Source organism: Schistocerca serialis, unplaced genomic scaffold, assembly GCF_023864345.2.
Source record: "Schistocerca serialis cubense isolate TAMUIC-IGC-003099 unplaced genomic scaffold, iqSchSeri2.2 HiC_scaffold_1407, whole genome shotgun sequence".
In the NCBI taxonomy this organism is placed as follows: domain Eukaryota; kingdom Metazoa; phylum Arthropoda; class Insecta; order Orthoptera; family Acrididae; genus Schistocerca; species Schistocerca serialis.
The window spans coordinates 280,029-302,619 of record NW_026047633.1 but is presented as its reverse complement, the minus strand read 5'-3'; the positions used below and the strand labels follow the sequence as shown (position 1 = coordinate 302,619).

The 22,591-nt window shown below is 41.8% G+C and overlaps 1 protein-coding gene across 3 annotated transcripts in view; it reads left to right on the top strand.

Annotated features, from left to right (window-relative positions):
• LOC126442783 (ankyrin-3-like) overlaps nt 1-22,591 on the top strand; it is a 240,248-nt gene that overhangs the window by 161,225 nt on the left and 56,432 nt on the right. Inside the window, exon 2 of one of the 3 annotated variants that reach the window (XM_050090818.1) lies at nt 17,530-17,680. The exons of the other annotated variants lie outside the window; for them this stretch is intronic. The gene's annotated coding sequence lies outside the window, so the exon portion shown is untranslated. The remainder of the gene's footprint in view (nt 1-17,529; nt 17,681-22,591) is intronic. 3 annotated transcript variants of the gene reach the window in all.

Sequence of the window (22,591 nt, the reverse complement as noted above, 5' to 3'; positions counted from 1 at the left end):
CGACTATTGAGGAATTAAACAATTACTTTCCGTCAGGATAGTGCGTAGACCTTGGAACAGTCTGATCCTATTCCTAATGGTTTGAAATCAAACCAAGCTAGACGCATTTTGACAGTTCGATAGTGGAGCATTGAATCCGGTATTTCCCGAAGCAGTCAGCTCCACGAAAACTGCCGAATTTAGTACAACTAATCTGTTAGCTTCTTTCTCCCAGTCCTGCATTAGCAATCGTCAGCACGTTAAGTCACGCAAATGTGTTTTAATACAGAACGCTGTTCCATTGAATCTCGATATTTTCACTTTTCTAGAGTAATGTTTTTGGAAATACGGAAGCTTCCGATCCCACCCGTCTGCTTTGACCAATGACGTCACAAATATGGCGGAAACAAAAACAAACACACCCACTTTTCACAAGAAGCCTAATGACACTAACGGGACAAGCGCGGGAAATGGGGTGTTTTTGGTGGGGGGCAAACTAAATATAAACAAATTTAGACGCCTTGCGTAGCTACGACGTGTAAGTGAAGACAGCCATGCATGAATACCCACCTCCCCAGGGGTCGTAACCCCTGCAACCCATCGAAGATAAAGATGCTTCAGTAGCTAATTAGTGTTTTTTGTCTTTAAAAAAAAAGTCTCACGGGATAGAACGAACAGATCAGAAAGATAAATGTAATAAACTAAAACAGAAATTCGAGGAAACAGATAATTAAAATAAGTAATCAGTGTTTTTAAATTTAAAAAAAAACTTACGAGATAGAACGAACAGATCAGAAAAGTAAATAAAATAAGATAAAACAGAACTGGAGACAGCCACACTCAATCCAAACTCCGCGCCCTCATGACGTCACACACGACGACACCCTTACGTCACGGTTGAAGGCCGACGCCTGGGATCGGACGCTTCTGTCGACCCATGTTTTTTGGTGACAAGGTAGTCTGTTGGGTAGTCAATAAGACAGATAATGTTGTCCTCCATTTCGTCTTTGTTCTATATGTGTAAGTGCAGAAATTAATGAATTATTACGTTGACCAAAAATTGATCCTCTTGCTAGAAATGTTGTCAAAATTCCCGGCGTTAGGGACTTACTCTTCACTTCTGTTAATAATCGTGCATCTCCAGGCAGTGACTGTGCCGTACACTTACCAAAAAAGTAGTCGGTTTTCTGCTGAGGGGGTATCTGGATGCGTGAAGCAGTGCTCCATGTAAAGGACCAGCACTGAAACACTTTGGCAGTAAAACCAGCCACCCTCAGAATCTTTTCTGATAAGTGTTTGTCAGTGCTCAGAACGATATCAAAATACAGAGTATCAGCTACAAATCTCACTGCAGAACTCAACTATTATATATATTCTTGAAGGAACAGTCCATAGCTGTACTTTCGGTTCATAGCGTGCACGTGGGACACTACGAACAGGCAGTTCACCTGTGGAGTGTTCCATCAAAAATTAAGCTGGGAGAAACTGAAGATTCACATACATGTTCTTATCAAACCAAACGGGTGCTGCTGAGTAATACTTTATTACGACAAATAAAGAATTATTCAACTGTTGCAACTTTAACAAGAACGCATTGTTACATCTGTAGTTGCCTACAGTATAAAGTGTGTTGCTGTTGCGTAGAGGAAGGAATACACAGTTTATATAACAGCAAGCGGATCTCTTGTCATTAATACGTTGGTAGTAATTTTATCGTCTTTTGTGTAAGTAAATGAAAAATAGTAATGCAGGTGGTTGTAGACAAACTTCCACAAAGAAGGGCTGATAAGATAGCCACCTCCCTGAAATATGGGTTGTGTTGACAAATTGGTCTGCATCCATAGATACATACATACATATATTGATCCTTGTTGCATAGAGCATTAATACATTTCGTAATGATGTGGGATGTGTCACTTGAACATAAGTTTTCTTTACACAAAATAACAAATATTTTTATAGTTAATACTTCATGTCTAAAGATTCATCTATTCAGTAGGAGCTGTCATTCAGGAATAATTTTATTTTCTTTCAAATTTTGTTAGATATCTGCCGAATTTTTAATGCTATTTGGCAAATGACCAAATACTTTTGCGGCAACATAATTCACACCTTTTCATGACAAAGTGAGATTTAATCCAGAGTAGTGAAGGTCATAGTTTCTTCTAGTGTTGTAGCTATGCACTTCGCTGTTACTTTTGAATTGGGGTGGGTCATTAATGACAAATTTCATAAATGAATATACGTACGTCGAAGGTACTGTGAATATCTCAAGTTCATTAAATAAACGTCCACAAGGTGATCTTCGGTGGGCTCCAGCTGTTAGCCTGATCACACCCTTCTGTGCTATGAATACTTTTCCTCTTAGTGACGAATTGCCCCCAAATACGATACCATGTATAAGCAGTGAATGAAAATAGGCATAGTAGGCTAATTTAATGATGTTCATCACAAATATTTTGCAATAACCGCAGTAGCGTAAGTAGCTCAACCTAACTATTTCAGCAGATCATCGATGTTTCTTCAAACTCAATTTCTCATCAGTGTACACATCCAGAAATTTTGAATACCCTGCCTTAGCAACTGACTTCTTTTCATAGCCTATATTTATCAGTGTTATGCCATTTACGGCACAGAATTATATTCACTGTTTTTTCTCAAAATTTAATAAGTGTCCACTTGCAGAGAACCACTTAGTAATTTTGTGAAAGACATTATTTACAATTTCCTTGAGTGTGATTACTGTACTTGTATCATTAGCAAAAAGAACTAGCTTTGCATCTTCATGAATATAGAGTGGCGAGACATTAAAGTATATTAAGACCAATAAGGAAACAGACTGAACTCTGTGGGACACTGTTCTTGATACCTCATCACTTAAAGGACTCTGCTGGTTTTCGCAAACTATTTGTACTGTTGATTTCAGCCTTCTGATTTCTTCCAGTTAAATATGAATTAAACCATTTGTTCACTGTCCCACTCAATCCACAATACTGAAGCTTGTCTAGAAGAAATTCATGATTCACACCATCAAAAGACTTTGAGAGGTCACAAAATATTCCAATGGATGAAGTTCGGTTATTCAGTGCATTTAATATTTGATCAGTGAAAGCACATATATAGCATTTTCTGTTGAAAAGTCTTTCTGAAAACCAAATTGACATTTAATTAGTACGCCATTTTTACAGATAAGAGATTCTGCTCCTGAATGCATGACTTTTTCAAGAATTTTGGATAAAGATGTCAGAACTAAGACTGGGTGGTAGTTGTTAGCATCAGACCTATCCCCTTTTTATGCCGTTGTTGAACAACAGCGTATTTCAGTCCATCTGGAAAAATTCATATCTGGCTGAGACTCCTACTTATTCGTTGGGAACAAGCTTTCAGTACTCCGTAGCACAGCAAGAGGTCTAGGTTGGTGTGGAGTAAGGTGGTATGGCTGTGAGACGGGTAGGACAATGAACGTGAATGCGAAATAAAGGGTGGGGCTACGGGGTTCGTATGTAGCATGTACTTCATCATAAGAGCAAACCAGATGTAAACAAACGCAAGCGGGATGATTGGTCAGCAGCCGTAGCTCTCTTACCACTGGTGGTGCTCCGCCCTTGGAAGTAGGTCCAACTTAGGTGTTAGATAGCTTATTAGTATGTCAGTGCGGAAGAACCTTTCAGACATTCTGACGTATTAACAGCCATCAACGTCTATCTTAATCTTACTTTACCTACGTAACTTTTATCTTAAAAATTGTGTACAGTCAAAGTGTCTGTAACCAGTACTTGTGCCCTGTCTCGCTGTTCAATACGTACCGCGAAAATGGACGACACTGCTTCCTGCTTCGTAGTGAAACACGCGCGTGGAACACCGTTAATGGCGAGAAACAAGTAGTTAATGTTCTTCACAAGATTACAGACCAAAATCAGCTTTCGACGTTTTTCGAGTAGGACTATGTATCAGAAATAAGGGAGGTGTTAACTACATGCGTGGCGTGACAGACAGGGTCGTAGACTGACCATCGTGTGTGCCGGCAGGCGGTGGTTCTACGCTCCATGTGGTGCGTAATTTTCTTTGTTCGGTTTGAATACCTAAAACATTTAAATACGAAACTCATCACATGTACATATACATCTATATGGTTACTCTGCAATTCACACTTAAGTGCCTGGCAGAGGGTTCATCGAACCATTTTCATACTACTTCTCTACCATTCCACTCTCGAATAGCGCGTGTGAAAAAGGAACACCTAAATCTTTCCGTTCGAGTTCTGATTTCTCTTATTTTATTATCATGATCATTTCGTCCTACGGAGTTGGGTGTCGACAAAATATTTACACATTCGGGAGAGAAAGTTTGAGATTGAAATTTCGTAAATAGATCTCTCCTCAATCAAGACTGCCTTTGATTCAGTTACTCTCAGCCCAACTCACGTCTCATATCAGTTACACTCTCACCCCTATTTCGCGATAACACGAAATGGGCTGCCCTTCCTTGAACTGCCTGGTAAGGATCCCATACCACGCAGCAATATTCCAGCAGAGGATGGACAAGTGTGATGTAGGCTGTCTCTTTAGTGTCCTGCCAACATAGCGCAGTCTTTGTTTCGCCCTCTCCACAATATTATCTATGAGGTCATTCCAATTTAAGTTGCTCGTAATTGTAAGTCCTATGTATTTAGTCGAATTGACAGCCCTAAGATTTGTGCGATTTATCGTATACCCAAAATTACTCGGATTTCTTTTAGTACCCATGTGGATGACCTCGCACTTTTCTCTGCTTAGTGCCAATTGCCACTTTTCACACCATACAGAAATTCTCTCTAGGTCGTTTTGTAGTTGGAATTGATCGTCTAATGACTTTACTAGACTGTAAATTACAGCGTCATCTGCAAACAATCTACGGGGACTGCTCACATATCTCCTAGATCGTGTAGGTAAATCAGGAACAGCAGAGGGCCTATGACACTACCTTGCGGAACGCCAGATATCACTTCTGTTCTACTCGATGATTTACCGTCTATCGCCACGAACTGTGACCTCTCTCGGAGAGGAAATCACGAATCCAATCACACAACTGAGACGATACTCCATAGGCACGCAATTTGATTAATACTCGCTTGTGAGGAACGGTATCAAAAGCCTTCTGGAAATCTAGGAATATCGAATCGATCTGACATCCCTTGTCGACAGCACTCATTACTTCATCGGAATAAAGAGCTAGCTGTGTTGCACAAGAACGATATTTTCTGAATCCGTGTTGGTTATGTATCAATAAGTCATTTTCATCAAGGTGATTTATAATGTTACAGTACATTATGTGCTCCAGAATCATCCTGCAAATTGAGGTCAGTGATGTGGGTTGGTAATTAAATGGATTACTCCTATTTCCTTCCTTGAGTATTGGTGTGACCTGTGTTAGTTTCCAGTCTTTAGGAGCAGACCTTTCGTCAAGTGAGCAGTTGTATGTGATTGCCAAGAAAGGCGGTATTGTGTCTGCATACTCTGAAAGGAACCTGATTGCTATACCATCTGGACCGGAAGAATTGCCTTTCTTAAGTGATTCGAGTTGTATCGGAACACCTAAGATACCTACTTTTATGTCACTCTTGCTAACAGCTGCTGTGGTTTTTCAGAGGCACCACCATCGGCAACTTCTCCATCGCTATCGCGCAGTGGCGGTGTTGACTGTTTTTTGCCACTCGTGTACTTTACATACGACCAGAATCTCTTTGGGTTTTCTACCATACTTTCAGACAATATTTCATTGTGGAAACTATTAAAAGCATCTCGCATAGACGTCCGCACTAAATTTCGAGCTTCCGTGAAACGTAGCCAGTCTTGAGGATTTTGCTTTCGTCTGAATTTGGCATGCTTTTTTCGTTGCTTCTGCAACAGTGTTCTGATGTGCTTTGTGTACCATGATGGATCAGTCCCGTCTCTTATTAACTTAGATGGTATGAATCTATTGCTGTCGATACTGTATCTTTGAATTTGAGCCATATCTTTTCTACACTTACATAATTAGCTTGGGAGGAATGGACTCTCTCTTAGGAAGGCATCAAGCGAATTTTTATCTGCTGTTTTAAATAGATATATTTTGCGTTTATTTTTAGTGGTTTTGGTTGATATGTTTTTGAGCCATATATGGCAATTAACTCATACGTCACCAATTTTAAGAAAAATGCACATCCTGTAGTTTACAATTACATGTCACACGAAAATTTCTGGTGTTCATTGCAAGTATACATTCTTAATTACAGATATATTATAAAAAGATTGCAAAAGATGGTTGAAGATAAAACATTACGTGATTAAATTCTTTGGAGAAAAATTAAGAAGTGCTGTTTGAATATGCCCATTGTTTTGTAGGACAGATGTGGTCTCACATGAGCCAGAGTGATAAATGTCGCAAGATGGAAGACAGGGTTTGCTGTTGATAACGCAACATTAAATCGATTCTTTACATTCCATTTTGTACTACCGTTTATTATTGCTGCAATGGCAGCAATTCATTTATTTTTCCTCCACCAAACAGGATCTTATTTTGATGGCGTCGAGCACGCTGTACAAATGATTATTTTTAGAGTTGTGGTCTTAACACTGCAGTCTGAACCCGACAGAATTGATATGGAGCCAAGTTAAGGTATTTGTCGCGAGAAATAACAAGACATTACGATGTCAAACGTACTTCAACTAATGCGCGAAGCTTTGTGACACGTTACGAAAGAGGAGGAGGAGGAAATGTGGACATTTTTCTGGCTTGGGGTTCTGTCTCTGATAGACTCGTTATCAACCTAGCTGTACTGAAGTGTGTTCAGCGGTGTCCGATGTGGTAGGAGTTCAAAGATTACCAGACAACTGACTCCGATACCTTCAGTGGCTTACGTATTTTACTACATTGCGCTACTAAACTGCGCTTTTACGCCACACGCAGGTCATGTGGAAAAATTACCCTCGTTGGTCACGAATTTTCATCACTCCTGCTTTTAATTAAAATACTATGTTCGCTAATATCGATGGCATGTTATACTTTCCGTCCGGTCATCTGAGGAGAAAATCACCCCAGTTTTACCATATATTATTTCCTTCTGTTTAAAAATTCACATCCAAAGCTGTATTGTCCTCTGCTCGTCTCTTTCTACGTCTGAACCGCCACTGCTCACACCAGTGCACGTTAGCTGCACCACTTGCCCGGCCAGCGCTGTCAGAGCTAAACGCGCCGGTAAAGCTGTTGTCCCGTATTACCGCACAAGTCGATACGCACAGCATAAAACGACAGCTCATTATCGTACTTGATTGCACTGGTGACCGCTTGGCATCTGCTCCTCCTGAAACTAAATACAAAGAGGTTCCAGCAAACGCGGAAGAGTACATAGTGTAATGTTTACATGAAGTTTATTGTGATGAACGGACTATAGGCCGATGTCCAGATTTGCACTACATTCAACGCACATGCCTTCCAAATTAAAATCTAAGGCTGCAAGGTAACTTCAGCACAACCACGTACCGTAAAACAAGACTCCCCACCGAGTGTGCTAGCTATGCCACACACTGGCTTTGACCTGTGCCGTAGTTTCACGTGACTCTCTCTCTACTCCCAGTGCAGAGGAAGAACACAGCACCGACGTTTGTTTCCCTCCCACATTGTTGCTTGGAAGGCAGGGTGTGCTGACACGTTTCTGCAGCTGCGACTGAAAGGGCAGTTTGTGATTTGGTGAAGTGTATGAATGTGCTGTGATGGAAACAAACTAAATAGTCCTTGTTACTACACGTATTCTACGCATACTGCGTTTTGGTTAGTGGTTTATCTGGCTTTTTCGTCGTCTGTGAAAGATGGGCAGCGGTAGCAACAGGTGCGGTATTTTGTTATTCCTAGTGTGGACACATCTCGTACAGTACTGGTCCGTATTTCCTTTCACGAAATTCGTGCAGCAAGAATCGTAATGTGCTGTTAAATGTGCATTCAGTCTGCGTCGGAAAACAATATATTTACTATTCACTCTTTAGGTGTTTCTGATCATGTGATGTTCTGATGCAAACCTGTAAAGTGTTATATGAAACCCAGAATTCAAATGATGGTTCACTCACCAGTATGAAAATGAACAAAAAGAAATAAATTTGTCATCGGGATGGAAATTTCATTTTTAGCTACGTAATGCATACGAAGTTGCACGGAGAATCTTCCCGTCATTTATAATTAGCGGGAAGTCAGTGAATTCTCCCATGACTTCAGTTGTGTGGTGTTGTGGTTGGTGGGAAACAGCAGTCGTAGTAGACGCCAGGTTATATTCAGTTTCCGCGAAGCATAAGTGGTGCATTTCGGAGTCATTATTTATTAAATTGCACACCACGAAACTCTGTGATATATTTTAGGGTACATAGGTATTGGAAAACGGAAACGCCCTTCGCAATTGTGCAGTCCAGGCATGCAGTACGGAGCATTGGACAGCGTCTCCAGTACTTGGAGCTGGAACAACGGTTCTGCTCGCTTGGTCGGCTGTGTTCCTGTGGAGACAAACAAAGGAAATGGCGGAAGACAAGACTTGATGTGGGCCGTCAAGAATGGTTAAAAAATAAGAAACTTATCACATTGTTGCTCCGTGAGTTGACGACATATGCATGTCATAATTCTTTATGCATCAAAAAAGTAATCATTTGTCATGGCTGCTACTGGATATGAGGTCCTAAATTCCGTATTATGAAACAACACTGTTTCAAGGCAACAGTACATGGAAGATATGTAAAAACACGTCACTTTCTTTCTGATGTGTTATAATCAGACGTCATGTAAGGAAGTATCGGCTGCTAAAGCCTTCATTACATTCAGTTTACGGTGCGGGGGCTGATCTTCCAGCGGTTGATTGTGAGGCAGCGGTTGTAAGCGTTGAGTTACAGAGCAGAGGGTGGCTACGGAGGTGACTCGCGTCCTCTCATCTAAGAGATATTTTCTCACCTTCACGTTTGTAAAGTTTCTGGGACTTTTTTATTGAGTTAATTGCAGTATGTTCTTAAATATTCGATAATGTGTACATATAGTACTATATTACGCATTTCGTCATTTTATTACAACAAACGTTACCGATAGTGGCGTGTTTTTTATATGCTAGCTGTGTTGAGGGTTCGAAAAGGCTTTACTCATTGGACACAAGTGAGCTGATGGTTTACTTCGTCTGTTAGAATGGCTGCCCGCCCTTTCTGACCACAGGCCAACTCCTCACACTAGCTTTCAGAGCTTTTAAAAATAAGTTTATTTTATCGAGACACTTTAATGAGCGCGTTACTGGATTCTCTGCTGACTAGCTGCAGATACTTCCGGCTTGTGAATCAGTAAGATGTCTCACTTTTCGTGTTGATGAAGGCGTATTACCAAAAAATTTGGCACAACTTTTTCAATATGTTTCGGAGCGAATTCTTGCCAACAATTTACTCTCTCCCTTATCCACAGCCCGATCTACACGAATGCAGAACTTCTGTCGTCAAAATGACGTCACGTTTGCAGAAACTCCTGTGAACTGTAGGTTGCCCTTAACACAGCTGCAAGGTCAGACCACATCTCTGAGACGAAATATTAATAGTAACCTCAGACTTTTTTCAGATGACCCAGTTATCTAAGATGTATTGTCTGAAAGAAGCTGCATAAATATTCAGTCAGATCTTTATAAGATTTCGTAGCTGTGGAAAGACGGCAACTTGATTTAAATGTTCATAAATGTAAAACTGTGCCTCCAGAAAACGAAAAAATAGTATTCTACGACTATATCATCGAGTCACTGTCGGAATCGGCCGACACATAAAAAGTACCTGGTATGAGATGGAATGACGACATACGCTTAGTTGTAGGTAAAGCAGGTGACAGGCTTCCGTTTACTGGTAGAATACTGGGGAAGAGCAGTCAGCATACGGTTGACTTTGCCTACAAACCACTCGTACCACCGGTTCTAGAATACTGCTCAAGTGTGTGGGACCCGCACCAAATAGGACTAACAAGGGACACTGAACGTATACAGAGAAGGGCAGCACGAATGGTCACAGGTTTCTCTCACCCGTGGGAGTATAACTGAGATACGCAATGAACTGAACTTCCAGACTTGTAAAGACAGACCCAAACTATCCCGGAAAGTCTGTTAACAAAGTTTCAGAAACCTGCTTTAGATGGTGATGTTAGGAATATACTATAACCCCCTACGTATCGCTTACGTAGAGATCGTGAGGATAAGATTAAAATAATTGCTACACCTATAAAGGCATTAAGTCATTCTTCCCGCGCTCCATACGTGAATGGAACAGGAAGAAACCCTGACAACTGGTATTGTGGGACGTACTCTCTGCCATGGTGGTTTCTAGAGTATGGCTGTAGATCTAGGTGAAGATACTGGTGTAGAAGATGCGTTGTATTGTCGTAGCGTCTTTCGTAGTTTCGGGCCATTCTCGTTCTCATTTTCTTTTCTTTTTTTCATCTCAGTGCATCTTAATTTTCGTTTATCACAGACGCAGGACTTCTGCTGTAGATATCTTCTGCACTTTGAGCCGGCTATTCATTCACAGTTGTTCCTACCTGTACTTTGGTCGATTCCAAGTTGAACTCCCATTTTCCCTGTCCCAGTTATCTAATTTTGTTTCTCGTTTCAACTCGCGAATACATTAGATTCCTAAAATTTTTAATGATTAGAGTTCAAGTGGTCTGCCTGTATGTGTTTATCATTCGCTTAAGGCTTCTGTGCAGGTTCTGTGTCTAGAAGTCGAGCGTTTCCTTAACTGTACTTTCCACTTACAAAACTCCTGCCGTTTTTTCTCACCAAAGTGTCTCGGTAATGCCCGTACTTGGGATTACATATGTCGTCAAAGAACATTGGCATTTGTATTCATTGCGTCCACCGGATGATAATGACGTATTTGCAGCTACACGTGCAAACTGAGGCAGTCTGTTAGTGGTAGATGAGTGGAACTCAGACATCTGACGATAGTGAAATGACATTCTTTGAAGCCGAGACATTGAAGTTTGGCGTCGGACCACGGTGGAATCCTCTTTTTGACAAGTATTAGGACATTCTTAAAGTAGTTTGAATAGTTACTGGGAGTTCTTTCAGAAGCAAATGGGTTCGTTTTACCGGCGATGATCTTAAGAGTTAATAAACTTTTCCTGAATCGCCGTTTTTATACAAAGCATCAGGAAAAGAAGGGTGAAGTACGAATAAAGTTTCGTAACTGTTTTCGACGTCCATTGGTAACAGGTCTGCTGAAATTTCGATAGAGTTACATCTGGCAGCTGCCGTGTAGCTCACACAGACTATTTTTCTTCTCACACGCCCTTCGGGTTGAAGAAAACGTTAAATTATCCTTCGTGATGAAGTGCGCTAACTGAAAGGTGAACCTCGCACCGATTCACGCGAAATAGTGGCACGCACTGCGAGGGTAATCGTGTGGCTAACTTTCTTCAAAAATAAAAAAAAATTAAAATCCAAGTGCGGCGTTCAGAGATCTGTTTAGTACAGTAGTACGACACACTTCGAATTACACCCGAAAATATCAGCGTTCAAGGGTTCGCACGGCTTTTAAGTACAAAACATTTTGAGCATTTCAAATCAAAATGCCTGGATGTGAGAACGTACCGTCGTAATCTTAAACTAGTGTAAACTCTAATGCAGTTCTCACTAGCTACATTCTGTATTATGTAGCTTATAATTTTATAATCAGTTTGGTGTTTTAATTAACGAAAATAGAAAATTTATATTTTTTATTTCTAATCGGATGAAAACGCGTAATCACAAGAAGTTAAAATCCGCTACAAAAAAGTGCGAGTTTTCAAGTTTTAAATGAAGTACAACCTGATTGCTCGACATTGAGTAGTACTGTTGGTGTACACTACAGTTTCTTCTTGAGTGTATTTTTGTTCTGTCGTTGCAACTACAAAAATGCGTGACTTTTTTCACCAGACGCGTTTCGCTTTGCTGACGAAAAATATCAGCTGTACCTTAGTAAAGCGAAACGTGTCCGGTGAAAAATCACGTATTTTTGTAGTTGCAACGACAGAACAAAAATACGCTCGAGAATTATGAAGCAACTACAAACACTATGGCCACACAAATGAAGAATTTATAGTTTCTTCATTTGAATGTAAGTAATTTTTCAGTTTACTACAAACTTTTAATTACGAAGGTCCGCATTTTGGCGTTATTAGTAAATAAAAAACCAGTATTGGTTAATGGCGCTCGGGAATCTTCAAATTCTATTTTTGTTGTTTAGAACTGAATCGTACTTCATCAGGAAACTGATTTCCGAAGACTGATTCTGAAGCCCTGTAAGTGTGTGGAGAGTCAGAGAGGGCAGAGCAGAGCGGCTGGTCAGGCCGCCTGGAGGGACGCCGTGTGTGTCGCGAAGCGCGGCCGGACAGCCCAGCCTGGAAGTAAATGTGACGGAGAAGGGGAGGGTCCAGTTCGACTCTTGGCTCTGGGCTACGACGTCTCGTCGGGCAGACATGAACTGTGGCTGCCGTCTTCTTGTAGCAAGAAAGACGACTGACTAAATTTTTCGGAAGGCTAACTGCGCGGCAGATGTGTCGCCACGAGAGAGCGGCAGCAGAGCCAGCGGCACGGGCCACGGATTGAAGGGGAGCAGGCGCTCCGTACCCAGCACGTGGTTCCGGTGGACGTATTCCTGAAACACTCAAAAATATTCCATTACAAGGTACATAATATTTAAATCAAAAAAATTACGTCAGCGTAACGAATGTAAACACAACAATTTGCAATAAACCTGTCACGAGTACTCACAACGGCCACTTTCACCCAGAAGCCATACTTCCCCATTCATCGCATCTTTCAGAGCGATTCTTGGCTAGGTGCCTTACCAGGATAATTTCTTCTCATACTTTTTTATTTAGTCTTATTCCCTCCAGGCCGTTATCGTAAGATTCCGATCTCGCCGTTTCTCCTCTTACAAAGATTGCTCTTCAGATATGACTCAATGGCCTTGTGAAACCTTTACGTAGATATCGAAACATACGGTTGACGACAATCTTACCACTGATATACGGGTGTACAGAATGTTTTATACCAGGCGAGGGTGTTCCAGCCTTCTCACTGCCTACGCTCTTATCTTCGCTTCCAACGTTACCGGCACGTAGTGGCGTTTCCCGAACAACACTTGACCTTCACGTACTGGATCCTTGCAATATGCTTTTGCATTACACGTATCTGACGCAGATCTATTTTCCGGTGTTTAAGTTAGAATTTCCATCACTCTTCTTTTTAATTACAACACTACGTTAGCTAAGAACGAGAGAATCCTACGCATTCTGTTCAGTCAGCCAAGAAGCGAGCAGTATTGCTGGAATAGTACCGAACATTACTTGATTCTCTTCAAAAACTAAAGGACATTCTAAGTTACGTATATTGTCTGCTCGTCCCTTCGTACGATTTAACTGCAACGTTCAGATCACGGCAGGTTAGTTGGACCAGCTCGCTGGACAGTGCTGTACAAGTTAGATCCGCAGCTAAAGCTGTGGTCCCTTAGTATCGCTCAGCCGACGTACGGGTAACGCACAGCGCAAAACGTATCCTTACTGCACTGCAGTCAGCTCGGCTGCCGCTCCTCGTGAAACGCGACTCGGTGAGATCCCATCAGAAGCGGAATAACACACAGTGTAATGTTTACATCCGGTTTACTCTTATGATGGTCGCAGTATAACGGCCAGCTAATGTATTTGGTACTGTAAATACCAGAGCTTCTCATGGCAGTCTGTTTCACTTAAAGAGCGAAACCGGGCAAAAACATACTCAATGCGACCGGTGGCTATCGTCAAAAACTTCCACAGCCGTTCCAGACACGGCTAGTCGCTGCTGAGCCGAGCAGTGGGGACCCGGCGGCAACCAGACGGCGGCGCTCTGCTGTTCCCGCCAGCAGACCCAGCTGCAAGAGAGGCCGGCCGGATTTGCCGTCTGCACACACTGAACAGTTCTCGGACTCATTTCACACACGAGGAAGCGGGGTATTTGCGAAAATTGCGATAAACAGGACACTGGACAAAAAGAAACTATTCTGCATATACCACTGCATTGCTTTACTAAAATACATAAAAACTAAACTTCATACACATAAAAAACACATTCTAACAATGCACTTCAAAACATGCTTGTAATGCCACTGCTTCATATGATAATTCATTGTTTTTCCAGAAACTGACTACAATTGAAAATACTGAGAAGCTGATAGAACGATTTCTGACAGATGAACGATAATGTACACGTCAAAAACACGCAAACCGTTTAGCTACTGTATGGCGTGCACTGCTACTGACTTTGTACTCGTTTCTGTAGTGCTTTCGTTGCCAGCACATTAGCCGTTACGACAGTGTATTAGTTTTCGCCCGGACGGGGGCTTGAACCTGGGACCCTTTGGTTGAAGGTCTAGCGCTCTACCGACTGAGCTACCCGGTCCCTCGGCCGAGCGTTGTAGTACATGCTGCATGGTGTGCGAGTGATTCACGTGTCGTAATTACTGGCTTATGGCTCCAACGGCGACTTCACCGACTTCCAGAATACCTAACAGCTTCGAAAGCTTTGACTAGATTAGTAGCAGATTGCAGAAATCCTTGCAGGTGAGAGCTTCATAACGAGTCTCAACTATTACAATTGCTTCAATAGTTTGTCGTAAAACGCTTTTTCCTAACAATCCAAAAGGAATTCACAGTTGAAAATACTCTTTCCACGACAGCATTTGTGCCTGGTAAAGCACGAGAAAACCTCACATGCGTCTCTATATTTTTACATGAAGTACCTGTACTTTTAAGTGTGTGGAATACATCACACCATCTCTTGAGTGTTTGCAAATTAGTTTTTTCCCATTCCTCAAGTTTCTGGGATACAATTTTGTTCAGGCATCCTGTCTCAACTGAAATGCTGCACATCAGTCTACTGTCTTAAGAATTTCAGACAATTTAAAAGTTGAGCCCAAGAAACGGAAATTTTCAGTGTCACCCAATGAAACGATTTCAGAGGATGAAACACACAAGTTCCCTTCTCTAAATAAGTCACAAAAGTGGCATAAAACAAATTGACAGCTGGCTCGTACCGGACTGAAAATGCCTTCCTTTACCCGGTTAATTAAAATCGAAAAACTAGCTGAAGTTTGAAGTTTACCAAATTTCCTGTCACCGATTATTTTCTTTAAGCAGCTCTAACTCTTCACCTGAATGTGTAACTGAAATCGTGGTTCTTTCAAACTTTTGGATTGAATCTGGAAATATTTTCATTAGCTTTGTGTGAAATGAAGCCAAAGACGTGTCCGTGGGTCTCACAAAATTTGCACCAATGTAAGACAGCTATCCTGAGACAGAAAATAAGATTTCAGAGGTTTGTACAGATCAATAACTCTTGGGACTCCCGGCAACAATGACAACCATCTAGTGTTAACACTACCTAGAACTTGTTTGTATTCAGTATCAACGAAATCACAGAAGGATTTCAGTTTCCCCACACGCTGAGTGTAAATGTGAAAATACTGGAAAAATTTGATTCGCTGTTGTTTCTGTGTCAGTGGGGAGAATTTCTGCGCTCGACCTCCGCTCTGTGCCACGTGGACAGCACAATGGATGCCTTCAGTGCTCATCTCGAGAACGCCGTTCAGTTTGCAATAAACATTGTTTGTTCCTGCCATCTTGTGCCTACCAACGTTGAAATTACAATTATATGCACGAAATGTGACAATCTCGTAAACTATATTTTTCTTTTTTAAAATACCCAGACTAGAGCTAGCCAATAATGCTACCGATTCTCCGCCATTGTTCTGAACAGAGATTACGTTGCACTGACCAGCTTTCTGCACGAATGAATTATCTAGCTAGAATCGGCACCAGCTTCCAGGTTTTGTCATTTGATGCATCATCAGCCATCACAGGGACATTGCATCTTCAAATCCGGACTGAACTTTAACGTACTGCGTAAGGCCATAAAACGTTCATTAAGATGGACTCGCATTTTGTCCTAGAACATATGCGTTTCTTCTCAGACAGGTCTCTGATGACAAGAACCATGCAGTCCTTTAACGGAAAATACGTGTAAGTACGTGTATGTTTTGCGGTAACGGTGCTTTTCTCTTCGCCTGTTTGTAATTCATTCGTACTAACAAAGTAAGTTACACTGTCAGTTCCCGAAGAAACAGCCAACAGGTGCTCCATTTTCTTCGTGTGATGCGTTATATCGGCAAGCCCTCCATGTTTGTTCAGTGGAAAAAACTGAACGACGCAGCACACATTTTACCTTCGCATAGTCGTGGTTTCCTTCAAAAAAGCGAACTCGTCTTCCATGGCTTCCCCATATTAAAGGGCACGAGTTAGTTTCACACAACGCACAACAGAGAATGGAGCGCACTAAATAAAGTTTCCCGAATCTAGTGTTGAAACTGCCGTCTGCTTCTCATTGTTCTCTCAAACAGTCCGAAGACATCGTGTCGGTCGCATCTACTGCAAATGTATGTCATCTACCAGTGAATGGCTAGTTCGTAACTGCAAGTACAACTGCACGTCGATAGCCCTGTAACGTTCTTTAACGAAAACTTGTTACATCCGTCCGTTATTTCTGCAGTAGTAAGTGATGGATACGAATCGCGAAGCTCACGCTTGAGTCACTTTCACCGAGCGTGATGACGGGAAATCTTCTGTCCACACCTGTCCTCATCCTGTGACCAAAATACAGCTTCTGTATTCCATCTTTGAATTCTACACAAAGCAAGACTCACGAAAATGTTAAAAAAAAGTCTGTCATGCGAAATTGACGTAGAAATAATTAAAAACACAAAATGAAACAAAATGTCACTTCTGATTACGAAAAAGCCGGGGCATTTTGCCTCCCATTGGATAGTCAACGGGACACAGAACGAAAAAATTGGCCATTCCCATTAAAGACGGGGCTTCTGGTGACGCTAGCCTAGGTCCTAGTGTGTACATGCCTTAAAATGGCTTCTACATGAGACACCTCATCGGAAAGACGAAAACAGAATTTCGCAAACTGCTTTTCGGTCTCGTGGTTACATGTTAAGGCCTGAAACGCATTTGCTGCCCAGTTTAATATGGCACCAGGAAAAGAGCTGTTACGTTATCTGATTTAGTCTGTGCAACTGCTGTTGCAATGCACGTAGACGAGGTGTAAATAGTTGGTCTAATATTTCTGCTTGTCCTTCACTGTACAAAAAGCCACTCCGTCCATATTACCTGAAAGTTTTTAAAAATAAGAAGAAACCTCTCAGCCCAAGCACGTTTCAAAACCGGATGCGTTTACATGGAAGCGAAAATAGATTGCGGAATTGGAAAACAGGCAACTAGAAGCGGTTTCCAAAAATCGATTTTTAAGGCTTTACATAACCACGCAGAAGAGGTATCGGGAAGTCGACATAAGAACGTCGGTTTTTGGAACGCCATGCGAAGGGGGTGTGTGCTGCCAGCTGTATAGCGCGGTACGAGATGAAGGGACTGTGGCGGGGGTGGAGGCAGGCGGCCCGGCAGTGCCGACACCGACGTAGACGCCCCGCTGGCCCTGCTGCATCCGTTCCTCGCCTACCGCAGGCCCAGCTGGCAACGCCGCCCCGTGACGTCACAGCTGGGTGGGGGCAGCCGCGCGCCCCGGCTGTTGGTGCGGCCCAGTTGTGACGCAGCAGCCGTACGGAGAGCAGTGCGCCGCCAGAGCATCTCTTCTCCGCGAGAGTTCCAGGGGAAGGTAAGGCGGGCAGCTGGCCTGTGCTGGAGTTTCAGGGAGCTGTGGATGTTGTTCTGCACGCTTTTGTCTGGCTTGTCGCCTAACTCACGGCAGACCTGCTCCTAATCCATTGTCGTACTTTAATTACAAAATAGAATTGTTGCGAACAAACGAATGGCGAATAGTGTGTTAAATTTCACTGTCGAGTGTTTAATAATTCGCTGCTTGTTATTTGCCGTAATGCTGCAGTCATCTGATCGCCGAAAGCTTCCATTAGAATAATGTGGAACGAACGGAAAATAGTGCCAAATTGCGTCGGGCATTGTTTCGATGTGCCTGTAGTCCTTCGCAGGTATACGTTCTGGGTGTTGACAAATTTTTAAATTCAGATAAATGTGATAGCTCGAAATTAATAACGTCTGCTATCTAACAGCTATGCTCAACACATTCATCAGCAGCTATCCATAATAACAATAATAATAATAATAGTAGGCATCACGTCTCTGCAAAGAGGAAGAAATGGTTTTGTTGATTTTGTTGTTCTGTCCATAATTAAGTAGTTTATGGTAAGAACGGAATAATGTTTGAGCTTCCACTACCCTCCGTTTCGCGTTTTTTGTGTAACTTTTCGTGGTTTTGTATTTTTTCGGTAAGGTTCCTAATCCATGTGTTGTTAGTTAACTAATAAATTTCTGGGCCGAAAATCGGGCGTTGTTACGTTGCATCCACTTGAAAACTTACGGTTATTATACACTTCCCTGTTGGCTTGTAGTCACGCTTGATTTCGTCATTTTCTGTGACAACGGATTTCGTATTGAATGCCGTAAATTCTTTTCGGCCAACTTTTTCCAGGTAATTTTCCTTTCTGTTAGCACTTAATACACGTTCAATAGAGTTCATGTTGCTACTCCACTGGAAAGCCGATTTGTACACAGTAGACGGCCAACTCCAGACATAAACAGCCGTTTGCGTGAATGATTAAATTCAGTTGGTACCATTTGCCGACAAGGTCACTTAACTAGAAGACAAGTGAGGCGCTAAGAGCCGTAACGGCGAAGAGCAGTTAGTCTTCGACCCCCTATATTTAAGTGAACATCAGAGAAACCAGTGACAGCTCTCAGAGTTCAGATATAAGTACAATGTGGCCCTACAGTACACATAAACTGACCCAACAGATGTCAGAAGCATAAATCAATGCTACTGCCTAACAATCGACGAATAGGTGCTTCATGGTTCTCAGCCCCACAAATGTATTACTGTACGATAAATTCCGAAACATCTCGTTCAGAATCTCAGAAAATAAGTTTTTGTTTCCCTCAGTATAACATACGCTGATGTCCGATCTGAGTTTACTATGTATAGTGTGTGTCTGTGGAGTATGCTGCCGCTAGCGGGATTTATGGCGAACGTAGATAAATTTGCTGCCGGGTGCTACCAAGTGGTGGCATTGACGTAACGAGTAATTGTTCATCAAACCCTATGTATTAGGCCGGTAGGGAATTAAACGTCACGCCAGTTGCGCATGCGCAGAAACTTGTGTAAGGCCCGTTCCCGCCAAAAAACCACGGGGCTGGGCCTCCGTTGCCACGTGCGTCGCTCTTTGCACACGAACCGGTGCCGCGCCGCCAATCACAGAACGCGCTGAGCGTGACGTCACTCACACAACCCCGGGCCACACGAACTTTCGCCGAAGCGCTCTGGCGTAGACGCGGCGGCAGGTATGAAACACTTACCATCCGATTTAAAGGAAACGGTTCGGTGAAAAAATTTTATGCTTCTGCGTCTTACGGTCTGATGCATTTTGTCGATAAAGGACTGAATTTCTTTTCGTTATTCGTCGTGGTTGCGTGCTCCATCGTATTTACGTAAACCATTACACGAATTTTTAATGAGCTTTCAGCCATTGCGTGGGCTTTGCCTTTAGTTCATTTCAGGTAATACATTATTGCGTATGAAATACAGTCAACATACCGAAATTGTTTTTAAAGTTGAGAGCAGAGCGGTAGCTACCACCGTTCTCGAGATATTCAGTGGTTCGTCGGCGGGTCGCCCGCCATGCGGCGCACACTTGGCCCTGCTCCTCGTCAACCACATGGCTGTTATCGGCCCCAGATTTCCTAAACCGTTCAAGAAATCGAAACTTTCTTTTTTTTGCGAATGGTAACTTCTAATGAGTCCATGATAAATATCCAAAATTTATTTACCTATCGAGATGTGAAGGTAAATACAGTTCTTCAACATGGATCGATTTAATTTTTTAAACGGCATTTCATAACAAGTGAAATGAGAATTAGTGACATGGAACACTTTAATATTTACAATACTCTAGATTGACGTACAGAAGTTAAACAGATACTAAGTTGATGGTATGTCATAAGATGTAATTTGCTAAGTATCTACAGCTGTTGATCGTTTCCTTTGGTAAGTAATGAATCCTTTTTTCTTGCTGCAGTGTACTTCATTTGCTAAAGACGCGTTTTGCCCTTTGCTTTAAAGCATCTTTGGTGGAATGTAGAATGATTCAGTTTGTTTTGATATGTGACGCTTCTGGATTATAAAAGTTAATCATATTTTTGTGTGAAAAGGTAATTACTTACACTTAAATAGTTTTTGGCGCAAATCTGCGTTTCTTCTCACGTGGTCAACACATTTTTGTGTTAACTCTTTTTTTTCTACTGTCAGTAGCTGTTGACATTTTACCAAAAGCTGTAATTTAAGGTCGTAACTACAGTGTGTTCAATTCATGTCTCCTCTTCTTTCGTTTATGTACATGCTGCCAACCCAACGAATTATATGCTGAAAACTGTTTGTTTACTTCTGTTCAGTGAGAGTTATAGAAAGTTGGAAGTGAATGCAATAATTATCAGTGGTTGAAAAGTTTGGTGTGCAGCTGATTTCAGTTTTGGTTTAAGTGTTTTGTGGAGTTCATGTAAGAGTAATTCACTACTTACATTAACAGATACAATAGTAGAATAACATTTCAAAGGAGGATGATTATTATCAGAATACTAACACCCAACCCCTTTGTCCCTACTCTGACATGAACCCTTCCAAAAATATTTAAACAAAAAATCGAAAATCAGCTGAACATGAAAACTCTTAATACGCTCTGGCAGATACTACATTCAAATTCAACGTCCTACAACGCACCCTAACTAACTACACACACACACACACACACACACAAAGGGAACAGACTTCAGTTTCAGCATATACTTCGTTAGGTTGCCAACGTGTAGATAAACAAATGAAATAAGAGACATAAATTGAACACACAGTAGTTACGAATCTGAATTAATTTTTGGTAAAATATCCACCGCTATTAATAGAAGACTAATTGTGCTCCACACCAAATAGCGCAAAGAATATTGAAATTGTAAAGAAAAAAAATTAACGTGAATATGTGCTTATGTCGCAGCTTTCAGTCAGTTCATCCTCTGTAGAAATCAAACCTGCATTTGGATTGGACTTCCTTAACTCTTGTGGAGGAAGGTGTGCAGTATTCTGCTGCATCCATTTTCAATAAGCTACCGCTCGAATTCAAAAATCTTAGTAGTACATCACGCGCTTTCAAATCGAAATCGAAGTGTTTCCTCATGGGTCCAGTCCTTCTATTCTGTCGAAGATTTCCTTGAAAAATGGAGGTGATTGTTGTTGTATTGTTGATTGGCTTTATGGATTGACTTTTTCGCGTTCGTTAACATTTTTTTTGGTCATCACTTTTATGTTGTAATTTCATGTACTGACAGTCTCCATGACCTTGGAGATTTGCTCCTCAATTTGACCCTACGGAGCTTGACGTGTAAACAATAAAATAAACAATAAGAAAAAATGTGTGTGTACTGCCAGTGCATTCTAAAGTCATGGATAATACGTAGCCATTCATTGTTTGTTGTTTCATGAAGGAATATATGTCTTATGGAAAATGCTACAAATGGCAGAGTGGCCAAAATGGTTATTAACCAGTGTGTGTGTGTGTGTATGTGTGTGTGTGTGTGTGTGTGTGTGTGTGTATACGACCCGGGAGATCAGGGAAAAATCCGGGAATTTTTTCATCCGGGAGAAAACTGGGGAAAACCCGGAAATATTTTAGAATTCCGGGAATTTTTCACAGTTTTAGTTTTCAGTTAAATTTTTTATAACTTCGATTGGTAAGAACCAACGCTCTAACAAAGGCTGTTGCTGTATCTCGCTACTGTAGCATAATACTGCAGCAATAAAACGTGAACGACAGAATAGAAAACGAAAATAACACTAGAGTGGCGAAGGAAATGCGCCATGTACAGTATACAAACACAGTGCTCATACAAGCGTCTGCCAATAGCAAAATGTGTGAAAGGCTTTAGGAAGACCTCGTGACAACACATTGCCTCCGATGAGCGTGACGTCACAACTGCTTACATTAGATCCTTCTGAGCAGTTGCGAGCGAGCTCTAGCGCAGTTGAGTCGCGTATGAGCAGTACCTTCTCCCGTTTCTGGTTACAGAAGTGTGGCAGTTAGTTGTATGAGCAATAGCAGCAAGCAGCCAGGTGCTACCCGGGAAAATTTCAATGACGCGCCTAAGCTGGCACATTCACGCATGCGTAACAGGCCCGGGTCTAGGGGACGAGTGGCAAACCGGAGTATCTGTCCCGGTCGGCAATTTCGTGGGGGGGGGGGGGGGGGGGTAAAATTCGTATTCTTGACGAAAAAGACATCGTTTCTCAAAGCGCCTAGCATCCAGCGCACGTTGGTCTATCGAGTCTTCATATGATTTTGAAACGCATCACTGTAGGATTTTGAACTTTTTTGAACAAATTATAAGTCGATTTCTGAATGAATCATAAGTTGAATTTCTGTATGCGTGCGTAGTGTACGTGATGTGTATGCCAGGGGAATCCCCGTCGCATCCAGAAATAAACTTTCCTGCAGACAAAAGGGGACAGGGCTAC